This window comes from Schistocerca piceifrons, chromosome 2 (assembly GCF_021461385.2).
Source record: "Schistocerca piceifrons isolate TAMUIC-IGC-003096 chromosome 2, iqSchPice1.1, whole genome shotgun sequence".
NCBI classification, from domain to species: domain Eukaryota; kingdom Metazoa; phylum Arthropoda; class Insecta; order Orthoptera; family Acrididae; genus Schistocerca; species Schistocerca piceifrons.
In genome coordinates, this window is record NC_060139.1 from 726,050,519 (window position 1) to 726,071,812 (window position 21,294).

At 47.7% G+C, this 21,294-nt stretch overlaps 1 protein-coding gene across 1 annotated transcript in view; it reads left to right on the plus strand.

Annotated features, from left to right (window-relative positions):
- The window catches only part of LOC124775798 (juvenile hormone acid O-methyltransferase-like), a 178,158-nt gene that overhangs the window by 109,664 nt on the left and 47,200 nt on the right, over positions 1–21,294 (plus strand). The window lies entirely within an intron of this gene.

Consider the following 21,294-nt stretch of genomic DNA (forward strand, 5'->3'; position numbering starts at 1 on the left):
GTGCTGCTTGTTCCATTGACTTCGTATGGGTCCCGGGCCATGTGGGTATCCCGGGTAATGAGCTCGCTGATCGTTTGGCTGGGGGAGCAGTTACTTACCCCCCGTTTTCTGTAACCCCTCCTGCAGCGGATTTACGGCTTCACATCAAATCCCACTTTGCACAGTCATGGGCCAATTCTTGGGAGGCTACTCCACTGTCTAATAAACTTCGTGCCATTAAGGTGAATACAGGCCCATGGCGTTCTTCCTTTAGCCTCTCCCGCAAGGACTCGACCACACTGTGTCGTCTCCGCATTGGCCATACCAGGCTGACCCATGGTTTCCTTTTGCGTGATGAGCCACCCCCGCTATGTGGTTGTGGAGCCTTCCAGTCAGTGGCCCACATTTTGGTTGAATGCCCCCTTCTTTTGGCTCTGCGTGCTAAGTACAGACTCCCCCACACTTTACCTTTGATGTTGGCTGACGATTCCCGGATGGTCTCTCTGGTTCTAGGTTTCCTCCAGGAGAGTGGTTTTTATTCTCAGTTTTAAAGTTTTTAATCTCCCTCTGGTGTTGGGATAGGGCGGTGAGTGTTTGGGTGTCTCCCACTGTAGGCAATGTTCAGAGATTCCCGATTCACCTCCCTGACCGGAATCCTCTTTTCTTTCCCTTTTACTCTGTTTTTACCCCTTCTTTTTAAGGCTTGGTTAGTTTTTCTATTCCCATACGTACTTTCTGCATTATAGCAGTTGTACTTTTTAAGTCACAGGTGGTCTTGCCTATGCTGTTTCAGCATAGTGTTGGGTTCGTTCTCTTGCCAACTTCCCTCATTTGTTTTTACTAATGACAACGTGACTGCCCTTTTACGTTTCCCCTTTATCCGTTTTATTTTTCTGACTGCACTGAGATGTCCCGTTAGCAGAATGGAGTCTATTTGAAACAAGGGACTGATGACCTTGCTGTTTGGTCCCTTTAACCTTAACCAACCAACCAACCATCCACCCCCTCCGCCGCCTGAGAAGCGATCCTCTTCTCAGGCGTCCATAGGGGAAATGTTCCGGACCCCAGCTTCCGAGGTCCGGCGTTCCAAAACGGACCCCGCGCGTGAGGACCTTCTTCAGGTGCTGCCCACCATCCCTGTGCCTCCTCGGCCTTCCAAGAAGGCCTCCAAGAAGAAGTCTCTCTCCCCCTCTCCACCCCAGCGCGTTTCGTCTGACGCTCCACCTGTGAGTCGCTGCTTCCGGCCGTCTTGAGTTTCGCCGGGACGCTGTGCTGCCAGGCGCTCAGCTGGCCTCTCGTCGGCAAATGATGCTGCCCCTCCTACACAACCAGGGACAGCGGCCGCAGCTGGCGACGACTCGACGGAACCGGATCCGCCTCCCGCCGGTTGTAGCGTTGTTCCCTCGCATCCTGGCACTCCGCGGCCGTCGAGGTGACCAGCTCTTCCCCCGTCTCGTTCCCCCAACTTTTTGACTAGCGATGGCCTTGTTACATTGGAACATAAAAGGTATTCGATCTAATCGGGAGGAATTACAACTGCTCCTCCGCCTGCACTGTCCACTCGTCCTTGGTCTCCAGGAAACCAAGTTGCGCCCGACTGACCCTACTGCCTTTAACCACTACACCTCGGCGCGGTATGACCTCACCCCTGTGGACCTATTCGAGCGACCACTTCCCCTGTGTCGTTCGTCTCCTGCACCACACCCCATCCCCACGTCCTTCGAGCTGGAACATAACGAAAGCTGACTGGGGACTTTATTCCTCCCTGGCGACAACTCCGGACCACGATTTTCTCAGTTGTGACAGTCGGGTCGAATACCTCAGGGCTGTTATCATCAATGCTGCCGAACGTTCCATTCCTCGTACTACCTCTTCTTCACGTCGCGTTTCCGTCCCTTGGTGGAACGAGGCTTGTAGTGACGCTATCCGTGCTCGACGACGTGCTTTACGCACCTTTCGCCGCCATCCTACGTTGGCGAATTGTATGGAATACAAACGACTCACAGCGCAATGCTGTAGAGTCATCAAAGGCAGCAAAACAGCTTGTTGGGCCTCTTTCACCAGCTCCTTTAACAGTTGTACTCCCTCTTCCGTCGTTTGGGGTGGCCTGCGCTGGCTGTCGGGCATTAAGGCCCACTCCTCGGTACCTGGCCTGACTTCAGGTAATGAGGTCCTTCTTGATCCTGTGGATGTCTCCTACGCCTTCGGCCGCTTTTTCGCGGAGGTTTCAAGCTCCGCCCATTACCACCCTGCCTTCCTTCCCAGCAAAGAGGCAGAAGAGGCTCGGCGACCTTCCTTCCACTCACTGAATCTGGAAACTTACAATGCCCCCTTTACTATGCGGGAACTCGAACGTGCGCTTGAACTGTCCCAGTCCTCTGCTCCGGTGCCAGATGCCTTTCACGTTCAGATGCTGGCACACCTTTCTCCGGCGGGCAAAAGCTTCCTTCTTCGTACCTACAATCGCGTCTGGACCGAAGGTCAGGTCCCCATGCATTGGCGTGACGCCGTCGTTGTTCCTATACCCAAACCCGGGAAGGAGAGACACCTTCCTTCTAGTTACCGCCCCATTTCTCTTACAAGCTGCGTCTGTAAGGTGATGGAGTGCATAGTTAATGCTCGGTTAGTCTGGATTCTTGAATCTCGATGGCTACTTACCAATGTCCAATGCGGCTTTCGTCGTTGCCGCTCCGCTGTTGACCACCTTGTGACCTTATCGACATTCATCATTAACAAGTATTTGCGAAGGCGCCAAACGGTGGCCGTGTTCTTCGACTTGGCTTATGATACCTGTTGGAGAGGAGGTATCCTCCGCACTATGCACAGGTGGGGCCTACGCGGTCGCCTGCCCCTTTTTATTGATTCCTTTTTAACGGATCGAAAGTTTAGGGTACGTGTGGGTTCCGTATTGTCCGACGTCTTCCTCCAGGAGAACGGAGTGCCTCAGGGCTCCGTCTTGAGCGTAGCCCTTTTTGCCATCGCGATCAATCCAATTATGGATTGCATTACACCTAATGTCTCAGGCTCTTTGTTTGTCAATGACATCGCGATCTACTGCAGTGCCCAGAGAACATGCCTCCTGGAGCGCTGCCTTCAGCGTTGTCTAGACAGCCTATACTCATGGAGCGTGGCAAATGGCTTCCAGTTGTCTGAAGAGATGATGGTTTGCATCAACTTTTGGCAATATAAAGCGTTCCTTCCGCCATCCTTACATCTCGGTCCCGTTCTCCCATTCGTGGAAACAACTAAGATTCTACGGCTCACGTTGGACAGGAAACAGTGTTGGTCACCACATGTCTGTTATTTGGCAGCCCGTTGTACACGTTCCCTTAATGTCCTCAGAGTTCTTAGCGGCTCATCTTGGGGAGCGGATCGCACTGTCCTGCTTCGCTTGTATTGGTCCATAGTCCGATCGAAGCTGGATATGCGAACTTCGTCTACTCGTCTACTCGTCCGCTCGGCCATCCCTCTTACGCCGGCTCAGCTCCATCCAACATCGGGGGATACGTCTTGCGACCGGAGCATTCTACACTAGTCCCGTCTAGTCTTTATGCTGAAGCTGCCGAATTACCATTGACCTACTGGCGCGACGTACTGCTGTGTCGGTATACCTGCCGGCTGTTGTCTACGCCCAACCACCCCTCTTACCAGTCCTTCTTCGCCGATTCTCTCGACCGTCAGTACGGGTTGTATGTGTCTGCCCTGCTGCCCCCCGAAGTCTGCTTCCGTCGCCTGCTTCGACAATTGGATTTTGCCCTCCCTATTACCTTCAGAGAGGGTGAGCCTGACACCATCTTGGCTCCAGGCTCCAGTTCATATTTATCTCTACCTCAGCTCACTCCCGAAGGATGGTACTCCGGCTGCAGTGTATTGTCACGGTTTGTGAAACTTCGTGCTCGACTTGCCGGCCACACCTTTATTAACACCGATGGCTCAAAAACTGACGATGGTGTCGGCTGTGCCTTTGTCGTTGGGTCGCCACCTTTAAATACGGGCTCCTCGACCAGTGTTCCAGCTTTGCGGCCGAGCTTTTTGCTCTCCATCAGGCTGTTCAGTATGCCCGCCACCACCGCCATTCATCGTATGTACTCTGCTCTGACTCACTCAGTGCTCTTCAGAGCCTTGGAGCTCCCTATCCGGTCCATCCCTTGATTCAACGGATACAGCAGTCCCTCCATTCTTTCGCTGATAATGGTTCTCCTGTCAGCTTTCTGTGGGTTCCTGGACATGTCGGAGTGCCTGGGAATGAGGCTGCTGATGCTGCAGCCAAGGCTGCAGCCCTGCCTCGGCCAGCGTCCCATTGTGACCCGTCATCTGACGTTCGTGGGGATGTATGTAAGAGGCTTCTGTCGTTGTGGTGGGATGCTTGGTCATCCCTCCAAGGAAACAAGCTCCGGGCAGTAAAACTGCTCCCAACTGCTTGGTCAACATCCTCCCGAGTATCTCGGCGAGAGGAGGTCCTTCTGACCAGGTTGCGGATTGGGCATTGCCGGTTTAGCCACCGCTACCTGCTCTGGTGACCCAGCCCCGCAGTGCCCTTGTGGTCAGGCATTAACAGTGCGCCATGTTTTATTGTCGTGTCCCCGTTTTAGTCAATTTCGTGTTGTCCTGTCCCTGCCATCTACTTTACCAGATGTTTTAGCTGATGATGCTCGAGCAGCTGCTCGCATTCTGCGTTTTATAACTTTGGCTGGCTTGTCCAAAGACATCTAACCTTTTTACTTTATCTGCATCTTTGTCAGATCCTTCTGGTGTCCCCCATCCCCTTGAGTTTTACTAGATTCCATGTGCTCTAACAACAGTGACTGGGCGCTAATGACCTCAGTAGTTGAGCGCCCTTAAACCCCACCAAAAAAAAGGATCACACAGATACCTGAGCTGTGACCACCTCATGCATGCCTGGGAGTGGTTGCTCGTCATCCTGGAGCATCGGAACTCCCGGCAATGGCCGCCGTGCCAGACTGCCCTTGCTGTGGCTCGGTGGCGCCCGTGAGAAGAGCCCCTGATCGGAGTGGGTGGTATCAGGGCGGACGCTATGCAGATGAAACGCATACGGGTCCAAAACTCTGGCCGTTCTTCTGCGGCCGTCTCTCTGCGTGGTACTGATTCTGGAAGTGCTGCTTCTCTTGCCCCTTCGGCCTTCCCCTCCATGGCTACCCCCTGGGAAGAGGGTCAGGCCCGTCGTCTAGGGGCAAAACCTTTCCCCCGTTATCTAGTTTGCACGAGGACTGATGGCGATACGTTCAGCAGTGTCAAACCTTTATTCTTTGTGGAGCACATTGAAAAGTTTGGCGAAGTGGACTCCCTGAGCAAGATGCGGTCAGGTTCATTGCTGATAAAAACTGCTTCGGCTGCCCAATCTGCGGCCCTTCGTGCCTGTACCCATCTTGGCACAATTCCTGTGTCCATTACCCCCCACCAGTCTCTAAATATGGTACTAGGTGTGATTTTTCACAGAGACCTCATCCTTCAAGCTGATGAGAAACTTCGGGACAATCTCGGACGGCGGGGTGTTAACTTTGTTCGGCGTGTTCAGAAGGGTCCTAAAGACAATCGTATTGATACTGGTGCCTTTATCCTGGCCTTTGAAACGGATACCCTTCCTGAGAAAGTTAAGATCATGGTCTATCGCTGTGATGTGAAGCCGAACATCTCACCTCCTATGCGGTGTTTTAAGTGCTTGCGTTTTGGCCACATGTCTTCTCGCTGTTCCCAGGACCCTCTCTGTGGTGACTGTGGACGTCCACTCCATGAGGGGAGTCCCTGTGTTCCCCCTCTTGTATGTGTCAATTGTCATGGTAGTCATTCTCCACTTTCAGCAGATAGCCCAGTATATAAGAAGGAAAAAAGATATAGGAGTACAAGTCCCTCGATCGTTTAACCTACACAGAGGCCTGTAAGAAATATGCAAGACTTCACCCTGTGTCCATGACATCTAGTTACGCCTTGGTTACATCTTCACCATTTCCTTCCCCATCCATAGGCCCATCCCGGACCCCTCTCCTCCCCCCCTCTGTGGCTCCCGCACCTTCTCCTATGGGCGCTGCTCCCACTCCCCAGTCGGAGAAGTGTCCCACTCCTTCGGCGTCTGCTGGTCAAGGGCGCCACTCCCGGGATGCCCCGCCCCGGCACCTTCCAGATCAAAGGTCTGCTGCCGCGCGACGACCGCGAGAGCCGCGGTCTGTCGGCCCCCAGGTCGCCCAGTCCTTTTCTGTTCCTGATCTTGCTGCAGCTGGCTCCTTAATGCCACACAGCCCTCCTCGATCTCAGCCTGAAAAGAAGAAGAAACAAGTCCCGAGACAAAGAGCCTCTGGTGTCACCGGAGGTCCCTTCCCAGACTTCACAACCGGATTCTGACCTGTCGTTCATGGATGTCGCCCCCTCCTTGTCGGTGACGGGTGGGGACCCGGCGGTATGACTGGATTTAGCGTGTTCAGCCCCCATTTAAACCATCGTTCTGTGGTTCTCCAATGGAATTGTAATGGATACTATCGTCACCTTCCGGAATTGAAATCCCTTCTTTCGTCCTACTCTGCAGCTTGTGTGGTTCTCCAGGAATCTCATCTTACTGATGCTCACTCACCGACCCTCCGTGGGTTCTGTGTTTTCTGTCGAAATGGGGTCGGACCCTTGCGGGCTTCTGGTGGCGTTTGTACATTGGTCCGTAAAGACCTTTCTGCCTTAACCGCCCTTCTTCAGCAACTTCCTCCTCCCTTTTTCCTTTTTGGGGATTTTAATGCTCATCATCCTTTGTGGGGCAGTGCCTTTCCATCTAGACGAGGTCTTTTTATAGACCAATTTATTGCTGACCACGACCTGTGCCATCTTAATGATTTCTCCCCTACTCATTTCAGTGTAGGTCAAGGTACCTTTGCTGCCATTGATCTTTCTCTTTCTTCTCCCTCTCTCCTCCCTTCATTACACTGGTCGCCACACGACGACCTTTGTGATAGTGACCATTTTCCGTTGATTATCACGCTATCTTCCCGCTCCCCGATTGGCCTCTATACACTGCACAGGTCGAGTTCTCTCCCTCTTGGTCGGGTTGTATTGCTGACGTCCTACGTGACGTGTCTGATGAGACTGTTCGCGCTGCTAACCTTGCTGTCCCGCGCTCATCTGGATCATTTCGTCTCCGGCAAGTCCGGTGGTGGAGTACGGCCGTTGCCATTGCCATCTGATTGCTGTCGAGCTTTGCAACACTTTAAGAGGCACCCATCTGTAGCCAGCCTTACTACCTTTAAACGCCTTCGCGCCAAAGCCCGTTATTTAATCAAACAGAGCAAGCGGATATGTTGGAAACGATTCGTTTCTTCCCTTGGTTCTACTGTCCTTCTGTCACGGGTATGGGCTACACCTCGTTCTCTCCAAGGTTGCCATCGGCAGTCAGCCCTCCCAGGCCTTCACCTTCCAGATGGCCTTTGTACGTACCCATTAGTTCTTGCGGAACACCTTGCGACCCATTTTGCAGTGGCATCGGCGTCAGCCTCCTATCCAGCTGCTTTCCTTCATCAAAAACAGCGGGCTGAAGCTTCCACCTTATGTTCCACCACTTGTGAGTCAAAATCTTACAACGAACCTTTTACTGAATGGAAATTCCTTTCTGCTCTATCTTCTTCTCATGATACGGCCCCTGGCCCAGATTCCATTCATAACCAACTGCTTCAACATCTCAGTGCTCCACAACGGCAACATCTTCTTCGGGTGTTTAACCGTATCTGGCTCCAGGGTGACTTCCCTTCTCATTGGAGGGTTAGCATTGTGGTTCCTGTCCTTAAGCCTGGTCAGAACCCCCTATCTGTTGACAGCTATCGGCCAATTAGTTTGACCAATGTTGTTTGTAAGTTACTTGAATGGATGGTAGCCTGTCGGCTCAATTGGGTCCTCGAATCTCGGGATCTATTGTCGCCTTACCAGTCTGGCTTTCGAGAGGGACGGTCTTCAATCGATCATTTACTTCGCTTGGAATCCGCAGTTCGGCAGGCTTTTTCCCAGCGCCGCCGTTTGGTTGCAGTGTTTTTGACCTTCGCAAGGCCTATGAAACGGCCTGGCGCCATCACATCTTACTAACCCTTCATCAGTGGGGTCTTCGGGGCCCACTCCCGATTTTTATCCGCCAGTTCCTGATCTATCGGTCATTCAGAGTTTGGCTTGGTACTGCTTTTAGTTCTCCACGGACCCAGGAGAAGGGGCATCCCACAGGGCTCTTTCTTGAGGGTCCTTCTTTTCCTCATGCTATCGATGGACTTGTGGCCTCTGTCGGTCCCTTGGTCGCCCCTGACCTGTATGTGGATGATTTCTGCATTTGGGTTAGTTCCTCCTCTATGGCATCTGCAGAACAGCAGCTCTAGGTGGCTATACGGCGTGCCTCTGCATGGACCCTCTCACACGGGTTTAAATTCTCTCCTTTACAATCGCGAGTGGTCCACTTCTGTCGCCGTCCTACAATCCACCCTGATCCAGAGCTATATCTCGCTGCACAAAGATTGCCTTTGGTTCCACAGTTTCGTTTCCTAGGTCTCCTTTTCGACAACAAGCTCACTTGGCTGCCCCATATCAGACTCCTGAAGGTAGGATGTTTCCGTAAACTCAATGTCCTTCGCTTCCTTGCCCACTCCTCCTGGGGTGCGGACCGTTCCCTCCTCCTCCGTCTTTATCGTGCTCTAGTTCTGTCACGTTTGGACTATGGTTGTCAAGTTTATGGTTCAGCTGCTCCTTCCACGCTGCACGTGCTGGATCCAGTCCACCATCGTGGTATCCGTTTGGCCACCGGTGCCTTCCCTACTAGCCCTGTTGATAGTCTCCTGGTTGAAGCTGGGATCCCCCCCTTTCTGTTCGGCGGTCCCAGCTTCTGGTGTCTTATGCCCTTACTATCCGTTCTTCTCCCGCTCATCCTTCCTATTCTATCCTATTCCCAGACCATGGACGTCGCCCGCCTGACTCCCGCCCTCGGGCGGGTTTACCGGTTGGGCTGCGCCTTGCGTCTCTTACCCGTGATTTTCGGCTTCCTTCTTTGTCCTGTCTTCCTCGCTCCCTCCCCTCCACCCCTCCTTGGTTAGTTCCTCGGCCTCGAATTCGGATGGATCTCCGCCGCGGTCCGAAAGATTCCATCCCCCCGCTGGTGTTCCGTTCCTTTTTCCGCCAAATTTTATGGGAGTTTCGGGATGCTGTTGTTTTTTACACTGATGGCTCTAAATCTGCTGATCATGTTGGGTATGCCTTCACGTCCTTTGTTGGAACGGAAAATCATCTGTTGCCACCCTCATGTGGGGTGTTTACTGCGGAATTGATGGCAATTTCCCGGGCCCTTACCTTTATTAAACAATCCCAACACAACCGCGTTTTGTTATGTACGGACTCGATGAGTGGCCTTCTTGCTATTGACCGGTGTTTTTCGCGCCATCCCTTGGTCTCTGCCATCCATGACCATCTCGCTGATCTTCACCGTGCTGCTTGTTCCATTGACTTCGTATGGGTCCCGGGCCATGTGGGTATCCCGGGTAATGAGCTCGCTGATCGTTTGGCTGGGGGAGCAGTTACTTACCCCCCGTTTTCTGTAACCCCTCCTGCAGCGGATTTACGGCTTCACATCAAATCCCACTTTGCACAGTCATGGGCCAATTCTTGGGAGGCTACTCCACTGTCTAATAAACTTCGTGCCATTAAGGTGAATCCAGGTCCATGGCGTTTTTCCTTTCGCCTCTCCCGCAAGGACTCGACCACACTGTGTCGTCTCCGCATTGGCCATACCAGGCTGACCCATGGTTTCCTTTTGCGTGATGAGCCACCCCCGCTATGTGGTTGTGGAGCCTTCCAGTCAGTAGCCCACATTTTGGTTGAATGCCCCCTTCTTTTGGATCTGCGTGCTAAGTATAGACTCCCCATACTTTACCTTTGATGTTGGCTGACGAGTCCCGGATGGTCTCTCTGGTTCTAGGTTTCCTCCGGGAAAGTGGTTTTTATTTTCAGTTTTAAGGTTTTTAATCTCTCTCTGGTGTTGGGCAGGGCGGTGAGTGTTTGGGTGTCGCCCACTGTAAGCAGTGTTCGAAGATTCCTGATTCACCTCCCTCACCGAAATCCTCTTCTTCCCCTTTTAGTCTGTTTTTACCCTTTTTTTAAGGCTTGGTTAGTCTTTCTATTCCCATATGTACTTTCTACATTTTAGCAGTTGTACCTTTTCAGTCACAGGTGGTCTTGCCTATGCTGCTTCAGCATAGTGTTGGGTTCGTTCTCTTGCCGACTTCCCTCATTTTGTTTTTTTACCAATGACAACGTGACTGCCCTTTTACGCTTTATTCCTTTTTCCGTTTTATTGTTCTGACTTTACTGAGATGTCCCATTAGCGGAATGGAGCATATTTGAAACAAGGGACTGATGACCTTGCTGTTTGGTCCCTTAAACCTCAAGTAACCAACCAACCCTGTGCGCTGCAGTCAGTGTGAGGATCCCTAAGACTGGAACAGCATCGCCAGTAGAATTCCAACAGATTCTGTTCCTTTCATAGGTACAAAACTCCGTATTTGACGACTCGAAATAAGAGGGCTATCCACAAAGTACGTTACGTTTTGGAATTAAAAATAAAGTATTGGTAAACTTCTTATTATATACAGATGAAAGCCACACTTAAATACTACTTTTCTACATAGTTGTCATTTAAATTAAGGCAACTTACGGTAGCGATGGACGAGCTTGGAAATTCCTTCGTCGTAAAATTCGGCCGCCTGCGCCTTCAACCAAGTGGTTACCTCTTTTGGGACAGAAAAGGTGTGATTTTTGTGGATTTCCTGGAAAGAAGCCCTACAATAAACTCTCTAAGATATTGCCAAACTCTGCACAACCTCAGAAGAACAATACAAAACAAGCGCAGGAGAAAGTTGGGCCCACACGGCAAATGCCACTCGTGAAGTTCTCGAATCTTTTAAGTGGGAGTTGTATCCTCATCCGCCGTACAGTCCCGACCTGGCACCGAGCGACTTCAACTTATTCCCAGCAATGAAGAAGTGGTTGGCTATGCAGCGTTTTGATGACGACGCACAGCTTCAAGAAGAGGTAACCACGTGGTTGAAGCCGCAGTCGGCCGAATTTTACGACGAAGGAATTTACAAGCTCGTCCATCGCTACCATAAGTGCCTTAATTTAAATGGCAGCTATGTAGAAAAGTAGTATTTGAGTGTGACTTTCATCTGTATATAATAAAAGAATTTTCTAATACTTTATTTTTAATTCCAAAACGTAATGTACTTTGTGGATAGCCCTCGTACGTTCCACTTGTCAGCGTCTCCGCCTCCGCACGCACTCTCATACCAATAGTTAATTCCATACACCTTACGTACATACGTTTACAGATCTGTCATTCGGTATACGGTGCAAAAAAAAAGTGTACATGGCTCATATTCAGTTCCAGACCTCATTGTCGGAAAAGTGCTGCTTTGTGATAGATGATACAGTTGAACTGTATTGTGAACGGCAGCGCTCCTGTTCTAAATTTAGTGTTCTTTCGTCGTTAAGTGGAGCGGACTACGGTTCAACAGTCACATACGCGTAACGAGGTTACTGTGTAGTATCTATCGACATATTGGTTCAGTAACGTAACTTCCGGAAAACGTGTAAGGACCAGAGTTTCCAGACAAAATGGTAAACGTGTTCTCTGCAGGAACTTACCAAATTAGGAAATCATCCAGAATTCTGCAACAAATGGTTAAAAATATTTTGTTCGTAGTTAACACAGCAATGAATTCATTAAAAGGTGGCGTTCTCCACTTCTGCTGTAATATTTAGTTCACAACTAGTTGCAGCCTTTAAGTCCATTTTCCAGTGGTTTTGTGTTACTATAGAAAATGGAATATCACTTCCTAGGATAGAAATGTAGAATGCAAGCGCACTGAAAATACATTTACATGAAACAGAATATTATAATTTACAAACTGAAAATCAAGCAAAAATCGTACTAAAATGAAATTCCTGTTCCGTATTCTTTTGCACACCGTGATTCTTCAATGGATCCACGAGCTAGGAAGAGATGCCGTTCATAAACACAGAATTCAGATATTAATTTATTGTAAATCTACAATCAAATTAGTAATAAACTTTGTTGCTGTATTTGTAGCATCAGTTGCAAAGAGACGTGAACGTAGAAATGTGTACAAATGCAAAAGATTCGTAAATCTGTCTCTATTCAATACAATGTCTGTTGAAATGATGTCGAGCCCTGGTCACTATAAAAGACCGTTCGCCGCGTGCAAGTGTTTCGATTTGACGCCACTTTGGCGACTTGCGCGTATCTATGAAAGTCCGTAAAAGTTATTTCGCTGCCAAACACATACAATGAGGTCTGTGCAGAGGGGATGGTTGCATCTCATTGGAAGTGGCGTAATAGTACGTGTCAACGCTCTTCTGTCATGGTGGTTGCTGTAGGAAACACGGAGTAATTGGGGCGCGCGTATTTGAAGGTATGGTAACCGTATAGCGGCCGATATCGTACTTTAGAAAGAGGAAGCCAAACGCAATAACTAAATTCGTAGAGTTGTCCTGTTGTGGAATTATTCCTAACAAAATAGCCAGAAATGTTCAGAATACGAATGCAAACATCAGGTTCCATACTGAAAACACTAGTAATATTAGAACACGCACACAAATACTGAACATCGGCTTAGTAGTTAAAGGATACACACAATTGGATGTGGCGATTCTGACAAAGTACATACTGAGCACTGTAGTAGAAACAGATCTTTAACTGTACTTAAAATATAAAGATACTGGTAAAAGAACCTTTGTACTAATCTTCAAAACATACATACATACATACATACATACATACATACATCCCTAAAACATTTAAGAAAGACTCCAAATTTCACATTATGCTAAGAAGAGTAAAGATACGATCACTGCGCGATTTGCAGGTTAGTGGTAATAATACATGCTCTATACCCTCAGCGAAGATTGGATTTTGGAATTTAGTGAGCACCTCTTCCTATTAGCGCGTCGTCTATCTGGAAGTGTACCACATCAAACTTTCTATGGGATTTGTAACTCCTTTGCGGTGGCTAAATGTACCAATCAGGAATCTTGCCGCTCTTCTTTGGACCTTCTCAGTCTCTTCAATCAGACCCAACTGGTAAAGGTCACACACAGACGATCAGTACTCGAAGACTGGACGAACTAAAGCATTGTAAGCAATTTCCTTCGTTGAGAGTGCATGGCTTCAGGATTCTACCAATAAACGAAAGTCTGGAGTATATCATGCACAAAGAGGGCCACGCATGACCGCTGTTTCCTGAAACCACGCTGGTTTCTGCAGATGAGCTTCTGAGAACCTTCAAAGGTCATTGTCTGACCACAAAATATGTTCCATGATTCTACAACAAATCGATGTCAGTGAAATTGGTCGGTAATTATGTGCATCCGATTTTCTACCCGTTATTATAGATTGCTATGACATGTGCCTTCTTCGAGTCCCGTGGAACTTACGCTGTTACAATGATACCTCATAGAAGATACGAATATTGCTATATCGGTAGCATAGTCATCATAAAATTTTACCGTAATATCGTCTCGGCCAGATGCCTTCCTGGCGTCTAAGGACCTTAACTATTTTACAACTCCTGATACACTAAACACTGTCAGCCATCACATTACCCGTTCTGACAGCAAAATAAGATACTGAATTATTTGTAGCATTTATAGATCTTACGCACGACCAAAATTTTTTGTTATTTTTAGAATCTGCAGATAAAAACATTGCTTTCAAATTCGTTAAAATCTCTCATTGATCTTTTGACAGCTGCTTTCATTTCGCATAAATTGTTTGTCCGTGACTACGTGTAAAACGACTGTGCTAAATTCTTTCTCAGCAACTCCCTAATATGTTTGTTGAACCCAGGTGGATCCTTTCCCTCCCCTATATTTGCTAGGCACATACTTCTCTAGCACGTGGACAGTACCTTCAAATTCAGACCAAGGAGGCTCAATATCTTTGTGTGTAGCGGTGAATGGCTGGAGCTGACTATGAAGATAGTCATTGACACTTTAATTGCTTTCAGAAACAAGAAAACTCTGCACTGTTTCTTTGGATTTTTTGCAACTTACACTGACATAGACGCCACAACGACATTATGATCGCTAACACCTTCTTCTAGATTAACTTCCTCACAGAGATCATATCTGTTTGTTGCCCAACATACCTAACATGTTCCCATCTCAAGTTGGTTTTATTACAGATTGCTCAAGGTTGTACATTGAGCGATCGTAGAATAACTTCACAAGTCTTTGCTTCTGCCCCTGTGATAATCGTGTAATTTTCCCAGTCAATGGACGCCAGATTAGTCTCCAACCAATAGATAATTTGGATATTTTTCCGATGTACTCAATACTTTCCCTGAAACGCTCTGCGACGTTTGTTGCTGATGGTCTATAAAAGCATCCTAATACAATGGTAGCTCCTTCTGTGATTGACAGCTTCATCCAGACTGTTTCACAGTAAGACTCATTATCGATCTCGACTGCCTTTAAACCACTTTTAACTGCAATGAACATGTCGCCTCCCATATCAGTCCTATCCTTCCTAAACCTTGTCCAATCAGAGATCAAAATGTCACTGCTATTAATGTCTTGTTCCAACTGTCTTTCGGTACCTAAGACAAAATTGGCATTATTACTGTTTATTTCGAAGAGTAACTATGGGATCTTGCTACAGACTCTTCGACAATTTACTAACATGAGATTTAGCATATTAAAATCCTTTGGAATGATATGTTTAGGTGAACTAACAACTTTTACAGTTGGTGCACCATCAGTGTCATGAACTGGTAATTTTTCAGGCCAACGGTTTTTTTCCCGCGGGAGGAACCTAATCTAAAAAGAAAACCATGTCGACGCCACAAGTACTGTGCTACCCATGTAGATGCTTGCTTTGTGTAGCGCACCCCTTATCTATCGAGGGGCGTGCTAAAACCTTTCACCCCATAGCGCAGATCTAGAAATTTACAACCATTTTCATCAGTCGACGTAGCCTCTGGTTTAGGTTCTCCACTCGACTCCAAACCGGAGGACCCCGGCCCACCCTGGGTACGATGCTGCAGATCGTCAGCTTGGCTTCCACTCCTCGAGAGATGGAGGCCGCCTTCGCCATTTCAGCCAGCCGTCGAAAGGACTCAAGGATTTCCTCGGAACCCCGACGACTGGCATCGTTTGTGCCGACATGTGCAACAATCTGCAGCTGGCTATGCACTATTCCCTTACGACCTTACTGCCACAGAATATTCCATATCTTGCACTACTTTACCTATCTGTGTTCCGGTCCCCATGTGGACTGAAGCGTGCTGCTTCGTGATTCGCATGAGGAACATGCTCTCTGCATTTCTAATCATCCTACGATGGCGAATTGTATTCATTATAAACAGCTTCGTGTGTAGCAATATGACTACCTGGATTTTCTTTACTTCTTTACTTTTAACATTTTCACTCCCTCTTCCATCGTGCGGGGCAACCTCCGTCGGCTCTGGGACGAAGGCTCACTCCGATTTCCGACCTGACTGTAGCATTCACAGCTGTTGCTCTCTTAAACACCCTGCGCCGCTACTTTGCGAAGACGTCGAGCTTCAGCCACTGTCACCCGGCCTTCCTCCCTGGGAAACGAATTGACGTGGTTCACGTGATGCTTTTCTCAGAATCGTGAATGCTACAGTGCCGCCTTTACAATAAGGGAGCTTGACAGGTGCTGTCACTTCGTCCCGGTATTCCGCCCTAGTGCCGGACAAGGTTCACATTCAAGCGTTGCAGAACCTTTCTCTTGTGGGCAAGCACGATGTCTTTCATATGTACAACTGCATTTGCGTAGATTGTTTCCCAGACGATTGTGTGAAACCACATTCGTACTCACACCTTTGGCTGGTAAAAACAAATAGCTTCCTTCTACCTCGCGATTTCTCTCACCAGCTGTGTTTTCATGGTGATGAAAAAGATTCATGGCTGGCTGGTGACTGGAGTCCCGCAATCTACTGACCACTATACAATGTGCACGGCGTTCCGTAGTTGACAATTTAGTCATATTTTCAACACATTTCATCAACCATTTTCCTTGAAAATACGAGACTGCTCATGGTTTATTTGGAAAAAGGGTAAGGCGCCTGCTGGAGGACTCGTATCCTCCATATTATATGTACTAGGAGTTTCTGACGCCGCCTGCACCATTTCCTTCGGGAGTTTTTACGGCAGTTTTCGATTTACACGTGTTTCCCGCGCTGTCGTACACTTTTATTCAGGAGAACGGAGTGATTCAAGGCTCAGTTTTGAGCGTCTTCCTCTCTGCTAGAGTCATTAACACATTATGCACACTCCTGTCAGGCATCTCCCGGTCCGTTTACGTCAAAGACGATGGCTATTGCTCCGGCAGCTTGACTTCGTTCTAACTTCCTACGTTCCCGAAGGTTGTGAACCCCCACCCCCATCTTGGCTTTGTGCAGCGTCCCGTGTTCATCATGTACTTCATTTGCTTCCCAAGGACACTACTCCGGAATCGATTTATCGCTGTGAGTTCCTCTATCTCCACATGCAACTTACTGACAGCACCTTCATGTACACTGATGCCCTAAGACCGACTGGTGTCGGATGTGTCCTCGTCACTGGCACCAACCATTTTCTGTATCAGCTTCCAGAAAGGATATATTTTTACATTAGAGCTCTTGGGCGCTGATCGCGCAGTTGAGCGCCCCACAAACCAATCATCATCAACAGGGCTTTTCATCCTCTATCAGACCACCCAGTACATCTAGCGCAACAAGCTTTCAAATTGTCATTTGACGAGATTGTCTCGGTGTTCTTCAGAGCCTCTGTGTGCTTCAAAGCCAATCCCTTAGAGCAACGGGTCCAAGAAAGCTTCCATTTGTTTCCTGTTGGGAGCCACCGCGATGTTCTTACGGGTTTCTGGTCACGTCGGTGTGATCCGAAACGAGGTTGCTAACGCTGCTACCAAGGTTGCTGTCCTACCTCAGCCTACTAGCTGTAATACTCCTCCGGATGATACCCGTGTCGCCGTCTGTCGGCAGATGGTGTCACTTCAGCATCAGTAGTGGTATTCTCTTCACGGGAACAAGCTCTGGGGATTCAAGTCTCTCCCAACGGCTTGGCCAACCTCTCCGCGAGACGATCATTCTTGCTAGTTTGCGCACTGGGCACTCTCATTTCAACCATTGTCATTTGCTACTACGTGATTCCCACCACTTCGTGTTCATTATCAACCTTCGACGTTTCGCAGTTTCATTACCCACTGCCCCTTTTTTGAACCGCTTACGTCGCTGTCTCTCTGCCGCATGAGTTATCGGCCTTTTCAGCGCGGTCTGTCGATCACGTTATAGTATTAATTCGTCATAGCAATAAAATGGACTTTGGTTAGGGACCTCCGCGCTCTCTAGGTGTGTTTTGTAGCCCTTACTGTAAGGGGAAGTCTTTGTTTATAGCTCTTTCCTTACGTCGATTAGGCTTGACGTATTGGTTTCAACTATTTACTTGCCAGTGGTCTAAGGTTGACATTGGTTCTTCTGATTTGTTTCTTTGGGCCCTAAAACAAAACAAATTGTTCAAAATAAGGTCGTATCATCACCGTCTACGTAATTTAAAAAATATACCGATCCGTCGTGCTTATGTGTGGTGAGAATGAGACTCAGGGTAGCTGCATTTCCTTCTCTCTTCTCCGACTCCATCCACTTGAAATCTTGACTCAAGTGTTAAGTATTTATACTGACCGCGCAAATGCTTGGGTAGTAATGATTGCTCCTTTTAAATCTTCTGTAAACCTTTCGATAAGTCGGTCATGTCCCCGCTTTTGCGTATGTTTCCTTTTCATAAATTCTGGTGGCATTCCGTAGAATGACTACGTACGCATTCTCAGTACCTGGAAAACTAATTCTGCCAAAATACCAACCGGACAGGCTCCACGGGAATTCAAGTTATCTACAAAAACAGAAAAGGCAAAGATGTACACTAGAAAGCTCTTACATCTAACCGTCCTACGTGGTATCTTACCCTGTAGGAACTACCTTCTTACATAGATATCACGCGTCTTAAAAGAAGGCGTGATAGGGACAGTGACTTCACTGCTCCTCACTTTCACTGTTCCAAAACTCCGTATTTTAACCTTGATACAATGGAATTTTACCAGATGCTGCCGCCAGCTGGCTGCACTAAAGCAGTTGAGATGCTCCTCAGTGTACTACACTGGAAGATCACCTGTCTACAGCCCGAAAACAGTTTTTAATAATAAACGAACTAAGGTGATGGTGGGATTTTAGAAGGCGTTTGCACACAAGAAAAATCGTCCATTTTAAGCGAGCAGTTGGTGAGAGACAAAACACTTAACGCAGTACCCATCAGAATTACGCTGTCTGCCTGGGTAACGGTTTGCTGCTTAAGTCTCCTGACACTGCCGTCTTTCCCCCCACCCCCCCCCCACCCCCTACCCCGCCAACCACCCCCCGTCAGAAATAAATCCTAGCAGGAGATTGCAGTTACCCCTCTTATGGCCACAGGCTGATTCAAAAGACCACAGTTGTATTTGGGGAACGAGAATGCAAATAGTAGGGTCAACTAGTAGGGCAGGGATTTTAACGTACCAAGAGTACAGAACCCCAAACGCATTTTAGCACCACCATGGCATGGCACCTTCTCTAAAATACGGCTATGCAGTCCTAGTCGCGCATCTGATAAAACAGCGTGTCCACGGCAATTCGTGACAGTGACAGTCAATTTCATCGATGCCAGATTACAGATCCAATGATACCCTACAAAGGTATTATCTACGAAAACCTTATTTGGAAGCTTACTCGTCTGAGGCTTGTATCAGGATACCCGCAACACCCTTTTACAGACTGGTAATTAAACAGTGAACAGTGCATAAGCACAATACAATATTTTCCTGGGTCCAATATTAACATTTTTCGAAATGAAGTTAACTATTAGGCGCAAAAGTCCTAAGAGTATTGGAAACCAGGTAGGAGAAAAGAGTTCCATGCGGATGAGTTTGACGACCAGTCCAAACTCCTGGTGTTTATGAATTCTCTTTCACTTTCCAATGACAACCTCAAAGGTGCATAATCAAAAGCGACCACCTGTTACGATTGGATTCTATCAGAGGATGCCAACCCAGCTCCTCATCCGGATACAAAATCCAGATCTCACCTACCAATATTTGACTTCCGTGTTACTGGTCCTTGTCGCCCGTAATTGAATAAATGTCTCTTTTTACAGCATACTCAGCTGGAGTCGACCGAGAAACCATTCTGTGAGAAACTTTGGCTGCATATTTGCTACGCAGCACCTTCATTCACTGTGCTTGTACTATATACCCTTTTACCGATACTGTTTGCAATGTTCTTAATAATTTCTTGTGACAGCGTCGCAGCTCTTGATCTATGTTTTACTACAAAAACTTCTCCATTTGTTCAGATGACTTCATAGCGACTACAGTGACTGTCACGAAAACACGCACGTCAAAGCCACCTCACTATCTTACAGCATTGCCATTGATAATTTCAAATGTTTGTAAAAATTCCGAAAAAATTAGCGATCTCTACTTCTACTTCAGAATATTGTGCAGTACTTTCCTAAAGATAACTTTTACCTGCTGCTACGGAAACGTTAAAACTTTCAAGAAAAATGTACTTCAACCTGTTGATAAAACAGAGCTTCTACATCTACATCTACATTGATACTCCGCAAGCCACCCAACGGTGTGTGGCGGAGGGCACTTTACGTGCCACTGTCATTACCTCCCTTTCCTGTTCCAGTCGCGTATGGTTCGCGGGAAGAACGACTGCCTGAAAGCCTCCGTGCGCGCTCTAATCTCTCTAATTTTACATTCGTGATCTCCTCGGGAAGTATAAGTAGGGGGAAGCAATATATTCGATACCTCATCCAGAAACGCACCCTCTCGAAACCTGGCGAGCAAGCTACACCGCGATGCAGAGCGCCTCTCTTGCAGAGTCTGCCACTTGAGTTTATTAAACATCTCCGTAACGCTATCACGGTTACCAAATAACCCGGTGACGAAACGCGCCGCTCTTCTTTGGATCTTCTCTATCTCCTCCGTCAACCCGACCTGGTACGGATCCCACACTGATGAGCAATACTCAAGTATAGGTCGAACGAGTGTTTTGTAAGCCACCTCCTTTGTTGATGGACTACATTTTCTAAGCACTCTCCCAATGAATCTCAACCTGGTACCCGCCTTACCAACAATTTAAATGAAAGAAAATTGTGGAAGTTAATAGACGTACGTGACCCATATTCTATTGTGAAAACATAAAACTATTGAGATACAGAAAAACATATTGTAAGAGATGTGAAAGTGTTCCACCTGTGTAACAAAAACTGTCGTCGTTGATGGATTCGAGTTCCAATAGAACTTGGAGAACTTTCTACTGAGAAAGTTGTTGAGAAAGCTATAAAATTAATTTTGGGAACGTTGTTCAATCGGGTCACCTGTCTACGGATTTTATTTGCGAAACACTCAGTGAATGGCAGCGTGATAGTAGTTGTAGGCTGCTCCCAGTAGTTACTGCAGTTCTTCTTAATACGACCGAGAGTATTCTCTACCTCCCGAACTTTTTTACAATTCTTTTCCATTGCACCCATCGCCTATATTGCCGATGTACACTACAGAAATAGGCTGTAACTAAGTCCTTTCAGGCCACTACTTCGTTTGAAGGAGAGAGAAAAATGTATTTGCGGAGGGTTTTCGTGAAACCCAAGTTCTATGTATAACACTAGACTGTTGTCCTCAACAAGTAACAAGGGCGTGGTACACAGACAGCTTTATTCTTACAGCAGAAGTGGCTCTGCATTCCATTAAAATGTTTTGCCTATCGTTACACTTTCTGAACAAAACAAAGTGAACGGAGAACACTAAGTACGGACTTCTGAGCCGAAGTAATTACTGATAATTGAAACCCTCAGCTGCTGACAGCTGGTGTTGTCCCTCGACAGCTGAAAATGTGCCCAGACCGGGATTCTAACCCGGGATTTCCTGCTTAAATGGCAGACGCTCTATCCATCTGAGCCACCGTGGACATAGTTGAATAGCGCGACTGCAGGTACTTATCCATTGCACACTTCCCGCGAGACCCACATTCCCAACTGTCCACAACCTACATATGTAAACCATGTAAGCAGGAGATCCCGGGTTCGAGTCCCGGTCGGGGCACAGATTTTCAGCTGTTATCATCGAGGTATATCAAGAACATCTGTCGGTAGCTGAGGGTTTAAATTATCATTTATTCTAGAGAAGCTGCAAGTCATTAATAGTACCCGTTCTTTCGAGAA